General features: G+C 38.6%; 1 long non-coding RNA gene across 1 annotated transcript; it reads left to right on the forward strand.

Moving 5' to 3' along the window:
- Positions 1-1,949: 1,949 nt before the first annotated feature.
- Positions 1,950-4,442, forward strand: LOC103636934 (uncharacterized). The gene is made up of 2 exons (XR_002749036.2): positions 1,950-2,360; positions 4,332-4,442. It is a non-coding gene; the product is annotated as an uncharacterized lncRNA (long non-coding RNA).
- The last annotated feature ends 2,344 nt before the right edge of the window (positions 4,443-6,786 follow it).

Raw genomic sequence — 6,786 nt, forward strand, 5'->3', positions numbered from 1 at the left:
TTCAACATTTTCCCCTTTTTGAAAACCTCATTTGTTTTAGACATGATTCTTTAGATATAAACTTAGTGGATCTTTTATTCTTAAGTTGATTGGGTGCTTCTTACTGAATTTGGCTTACATGAAATGATGGTACTTAAGCTAGTACTGAGAAGAACCCTAGGTGACACTGAGGTGTCATAGCCTTCCCCCCTTAAAGGAATCTCGTCCCGAGATTCGGGTCGGAGTCCTCCCGGGGTGAAGCGAAGGGTGAGACTTACTTGAAGTGGGTGCTTTATTTATTAAGGCAACTGCTCTTCGAATGTCATTCTATTTGCAACTTCAAAAGGAAGTCCTTTTAATTCTTGTCTTACAGTTAACTCCTTTTATATTAAGATCATTTTTCTGAAATTTGGATTCAAAGGGCAGGAGGAGGGGTTGGGCATGATTACATACCAATTTCCGTAGGTAGACAATCGGGAAAGTTGGAACGCAGAAATTCCTCAGTCTCCTAAGTAGCCTCTTCCTCTGAGTGATTACTCCATTGGATCTTATACATCTTGATCGATTTAGCCTGAGTTGATCTTTCTTTGCAATCTAGAACCTTGGAAGGGTACTCTTGGTACGATAGATCTGGCTCTATCTCCAATTTGGGTTCTGCTATAATCTCAGTCGGCAATCGAACACACTTCTTCAGTTGGGAAACATGGAATACATTGTGGATGGCAGACATTTTTGGAGGTAACTTCAATTTGTATGCACTACAACACTTATGGCCTTTTACGACGGATAGTGAATGACAATAGAGTAATTCATCATTAGATCATCTTGTTTATGACGATTTTTACAATATGATTTAGTGTAATGACGAAACTTTAACCTCTGTCATTAAAATTGTCGATAACATACTCTAGCATCATGTTTGTGACAATTTTCTGTGGCAGTATAGGAATAGTCATAAATTTTGCAACATAATAATTATGAAGATATTGCATGATAATGTGCATATGTCACAAACATATGGTGTATTTTTTATATACCATTATCTATGTTAGCACGTAAGGTCCACTATTAAGGGTAAGTCCCATTGCCACATAGGCTTTCTTGTTTGACATGTTGTCACACATGGTAATATGGTTACCATAATAGATTTTTTTTTCAAAATAAATAAATAAAATATTTGATAAAAATAAAATAAAAACTATAATATAAATGGCTTGAAACTATGACCTATGGGTTGGTAAAAACCTCTTCCTCCACTAAGCTTTTGACGTATTTGTAGCTAAAGAGATACCTTATTTATCATATACCGTTTGTTGTCGAGATATTTTTCTCTCTCTATTGTCCTGTTTGGTTCCTACGAATTGAGAGGAATTGGAAAATAATCTAATAATAAAATGAGAAGTACTTTCTAGTGTTGGTTTCAATTCTTGGAATCTAATTAGGCATTAATATTAAAAGAAATATGGCTTCTTCATCCATCTATATAGGCTATTTAGTTTTGACGTATGGGTAGTAGTTCAGATACTATACAAAAATCGTCAATGTTATGGAAGTCTTAGGTTGAAGGGATGACAATGAGGCCCTGAATATACGAAACAATAGGTGACCCTGGTGAATAATAGTTAATACATATATATAGTACATACTTTTTTGAGTATAGGATTATTTATGTCATTTTATAGTCTTGTGGATGCTAGAGATACGAACTATTTTTTCTTATCTTTACGTGAACGCAGCAGCCGGAGGGTTGAATAGCTTTTTTATTGGCTTTGTATGAGCGTGCCGGACGAAGTGAATAGTAGACGCGCGTTCTCATTAATTGTGGACATGTGAACAGTCTCCACATGAACTTTGTTCGTCGATGGACGCTGCGACCCTGTTGGTCATCCGAACGTGATCGTGTGGCTCGGGATAAGACGACGACGTGGATACAAAGCCGGGATACAAAGACGTTAATTCCCCAATCCCCATTCACATCCAAATCCAAATGACCGACATGATCACGACCACGACCAACCCTAGTGTGACGGCTCTTTTGACTCCGGCGTTCCTGTGGTGGCGGGCCTCCTCCGGCAAGTCGGCGCCACCTGCGCTCCGAGCTCAAAGCCTCCAACCTGCGACCACGATCTCCTGCTCCTTCGGCGAGCCCACGACAAATACCAACGCTTGCTGCCCTGCTCCTCCTGCTCCAAAGCCCTCAGCAGATCCCGTCTAACTCTCAAGGTTGGCGAGCTCGTAGCGACAGCCTCTCAGGCCTTGCCTCCCTGTCCTGTTAGCCGTCGCGGCGCCGCTCTAGGGCCAGCTGGCCATGGATCATCTTGCCATCTTAAGGCTGACACTGCTCCAAGCCTGCAATCGAAGACTAGATGTGCGGCTTCCAGGTGCGTTGGTTTTCCTTCATGCACTGGTTGTTGTGTCTCTTGTTGTTATCCGCTCATGTGTAGTAACCTTGAAGATGCACTTTAGGTATGGTTCTATTTGTTTTAGATATGTGCCTTGGGTGTTGTCAACGAGTTTGAGTTGCTTTAATTTGTTTGTGGACTTAGTGGGGAGTACCCTGGATTCGTCGCATTATTTTTTTGTAGACTCTCGGATCTTGTTGACAGACTGACAGTAGTACTCCAGTTCTCTGGTAGTTGACGAATGTTGCTTGACAACAAGAAGTAGAGATTCTAGTGGTATTGGCTGGGGCATTGCCTGATAGTTTGTTAGGGTGTTTCGTCTATATCTTTAGCATTTCACAAATTTCGGTCTCTTTAGCTTGTCAGAAAACCACTGTCTTGTGGGTTGTAACGAGGTGGGTCTGTGTGGTTCCAATTCTCACTAGCTTGCACATTTTCCCTCCATCCTGGTGGTGGTAAAGGCGTGTTGATGGCATGTTCAAATACCTTTGAACTGCTGACAGGCGCTTTTCTTCTTGGTTTTGGGTTAAGAGAAATTCCAAGAAATATTTGGAAAAATGCAGACTGGCCTCACCGCCAAAAAGTACTTTATCATAGATTGCCAAGATGGCTGTAAAGCTTGATAATGCCCATCAAGAATATTCATATGCAATTGTTGTATGTATATTTCATAAATTTTTAGCAATAACATGCATTTTCTTCAATGTTTCTGAAGTGGCGATCAATTTCTAGGTTGTTCAAGCTACGTCAAATCTAATGTCAAAACATGACATTTTGAGGTCTTACATGAATATTATTGATAACATGCTGTCTCAAATGGCACTGTTGTAATCTTCGAAGTGGTAAATTTAAAAATTGCTATTATATATGCAAAATATCTTATAATTTTGAGGATCCATCCTTCAAACCTTGTGGTGGTAGGTTAGGTGAAAAGGATATGGACTATGATACTGATGATAAATCGATGGCCACACTTCATCGCCAACTTAGGAGGGCACATGAGGAGTACTAAAGGGTATTGTAGGATAAGGCATTGTATACATTTTATTTAGTAATGCAAGGTTGTGGATTGTCAAATATGACAAATTAAGGTTTGTGAAAAGCTAGTAAGTAGTAATTACTAGAGTATAGAAAAAATAATAACATGAAAATCATGAATGGTGCTAACTATTTAATCAAATTTTTTAAGGGTGTTGTCATGTGCAGTGAGTATATGGCTTTTGTCATGGAAGCCCTCAAACTAGAAGACACGATAAAAAAATTATGAATGCCATGATGCTAATGGATGCTAAGTTTATTGATCTTATATTTGCAGTGTAATCTCGTTGCTTTGAAAATATTGTGTGCATGTATCACTTCAAGTCTTCAATCTTATATGAATCTTATTTTGTTCCATTTGATTGTATTCACATGCTGATACATTTTGAGAGCTTGTGTAATGCCTGTACTCTTAACAGTTCCACATGTTTTATGCTACAAGCAATACTAGTGACCACGAATACTTGAATGTTGGCAAATTGTCCAATTGGTATTGATGATTGTGCTTGTCAACTTGAGGAAATTTGCAGCTATCAATTATATTGTTAGTAAATGCTTGGAAAACTTTGAGCAATATGTACTACAAACAAGTTGTGCTAATGCAGAAAATTTACAGACATCAATATTGTGTGCAACTAACACTTTAATCATATAGTATTTAGTAACAATTTACTTTTTTAAACAGGAAATATGTATCAAGTTTAAGTGAAAGTCGTCCAAGCACAGTTGGATTAATTTGGGACACTATTGGTCTTCTTTTTACCTTCACTGTAGATTTTTTGGCTATCATAATTCCTTACAACAAGCATCCTAGTTCGATTAGATTCTTACTTTCTTGGTAAATTCGTTAATTCTTACATGTGATTAAAATTTGATGGAGTTGACTCTGATGATACTTTGTTGCATTCCCAGAGTTCATTTGGCACTCTATACTGAGAAAGCAGCTTCAAAAAGCATGTACTGTTGCCCTTGGCTGCATGTCAGCTGCTATACTGCTGGTTGAGGCTACTTTACTTCCAAGTGGTGTTGATCTATCTCTCTTTTCTATTCTTATAAAATTTGTTATCTAGATGAATTGTATTTATTTTTGTTATTGACACATGCTACTGCAAGGATGCTTTCATAATATTTCATTTAAATGTTTTAGCAGTGTTCATATCTAAAATGCATTTTAAATTGTTATGTCAAAATACTATCTGCACCTCATTTCAATACCTTCATTCTCACTGGACTTATTTTATATCATTTCAGAAGCAAGAAAAAAATATAAGGACTTTGGGAAGAAGTGAAAAGAAAACCTTAAAGGCTCAGGCACATGCATCTCAGAAGACCATTGATAGTCTAAAGGTCGATGGAAGAAAATAACAACCTCCTTTGTCAACTATTAAACTTCGACTAAGGCCTAGTGCCTCTATCTTAAGTCTGCTGACCACTATAGGACCTGGAACTTTATAATTGCTATAGTAGCTACTTACAATCACTATAGATTTGAAGTTATAGGATTATTTTCAATTATGCTTGATGTTTAATACTTTGAGTTGAAGTTATAGGATTTGCTTTTGATTTAAAGCTAAAGGATTGCATATATATGTTTTGAAGTTATATGATTCTCTACTGGATGAAGTATATGTGTTTAACAAATTCATATGATATTTTGGTTGTGATGTGCAATATTTTATGATGATATGAATTCATATGATGTGTTCCTTCTAATGACGTTTGTATGTGTCACAAATGCTTCGCCACATCACTTGCCACATCATAATATTTTATAATAAAAATATTTGTCGTAAATGCATTGCCGCATCAGTGGCCACCACCTAGTTTATGACGAAATTCTTCGTCACAACAATTTTGCCACGTCGTCTGCCATGTGGCTTGCCATGTCATCAAATCTATGACAAATATTTTCATAATAAAAATTTTGCCACGTCACATACCACATCATCACAATTAGCCATGTGGCAATACATGGCGGTACGAGTTGTGACGTTTTTGGAGGCACTTATGACAAAATTGAGCGTCATAGATTTAATGACGAATTTGGTGTGTGTCATAAAATCTATGACAAGTTTTTAATGACCGTCATTGTAGTCTATTTAACACGCACCTTCTATGACGATGACCTTTTCATCACAATGACGTCACCCAAATACAACCTGTGACAAATAAATACTAGTTAGTGACGTAATCATAATGTCATAGAATGCCTAAAAGGTTGTAGTGATGCCACGGGTCCATATGCTTCTATGATCTCATAAGGTCCAATGTAACGAGGGGCTAACTTGCCTTTGATCCCAAATCTCTGCACTCCCTTGGTGGGTGATACCTTCACATATACGAAATCTCCCACCTCAAACTAGAGAGGTTTCCTTCTCTTATCATGGTAACTCTTCTGCCTGGCCTGAGTAGCTTCTAGATTCTTCCTGATTAGTTTGACCTTCCTTTCGGCTTTAGTCACTAAGTTAGGTCCGAAAACTTCTCTTTCTCCAGGCTGAGACCAATTGAGGGGTGTTCTACACCTTCTCCCATAGAGAGCTTCGAATGGTGCCATCTTTAGGCTGGATTGATAACTGTTGTTATAAGCAAACTCTGCCAAGGAGAGGTGCTTATCCCAGTTCTTGCCACAATCGATTGCACAAGCCCTTAGCATATCTTCAAGAATTTGATTTACCCTCTCGGTCTGACCATCAGTCTGTGGGTGGTAAGCTGAACTTCTTATTAGCTTGGTTCCCAAAGACTCTTGCAGTTGTTCCCAAAATCTAGCAACAAATTGGGCTCCTCGGTCAGAAACAATGGTCCGGGGCAATCCGTGCAAAAACACGATTCAATCAATGTACAATTCTGCATACTTTTGAGCCTTATCAGTGGTGTGCACTCGGAGAAAATGTGCCACTTTCGTCAGTCGGTCCACAATAACCCAAATCGAATCATGATGACGAGAGGTGTTGGGCAGACCCACAATGAAATCCATGTTGATGTCATCCCATTTCCACGAAGGTATAAATAGGGGTTGCAAAGCTCCAGCTGATTTCAAGTGGCTTGACTTTATCCTCTGGCAGGTGTCACATTCTGATACATATTGGGCTATCTCCCTCTTCATTCTGGTCCACCAATACATGGGCTTTAGGTCATGGTACATTTTGGTGCTTCCTGGATGCATGGAGAATTTGGAGAGATGGGCCTCATCCAAGCTTTTCTTCTTGAGATCTTTATTTTTAGGAACCACCAATCTGCTCTCAAACCACAATATACCCTTTCCATCTTGGCAGAAACACTTATACTTCTCGGTCTTCTGATGGAGGTTCTCCTTAATAAATTGCACTCCCTTGTCATTAAGCTGGGCTATGATGATCTGGTCTTGCAA

The sequence above is a fragment of the Zea mays genome, chromosome 8 (assembly GCF_902167145.1).
Source record: "Zea mays cultivar B73 chromosome 8, Zm-B73-REFERENCE-NAM-5.0, whole genome shotgun sequence".
In the NCBI taxonomy this organism is placed as follows: Eukaryota; Viridiplantae; Streptophyta; class Magnoliopsida; order Poales; family Poaceae; genus Zea; species Zea mays.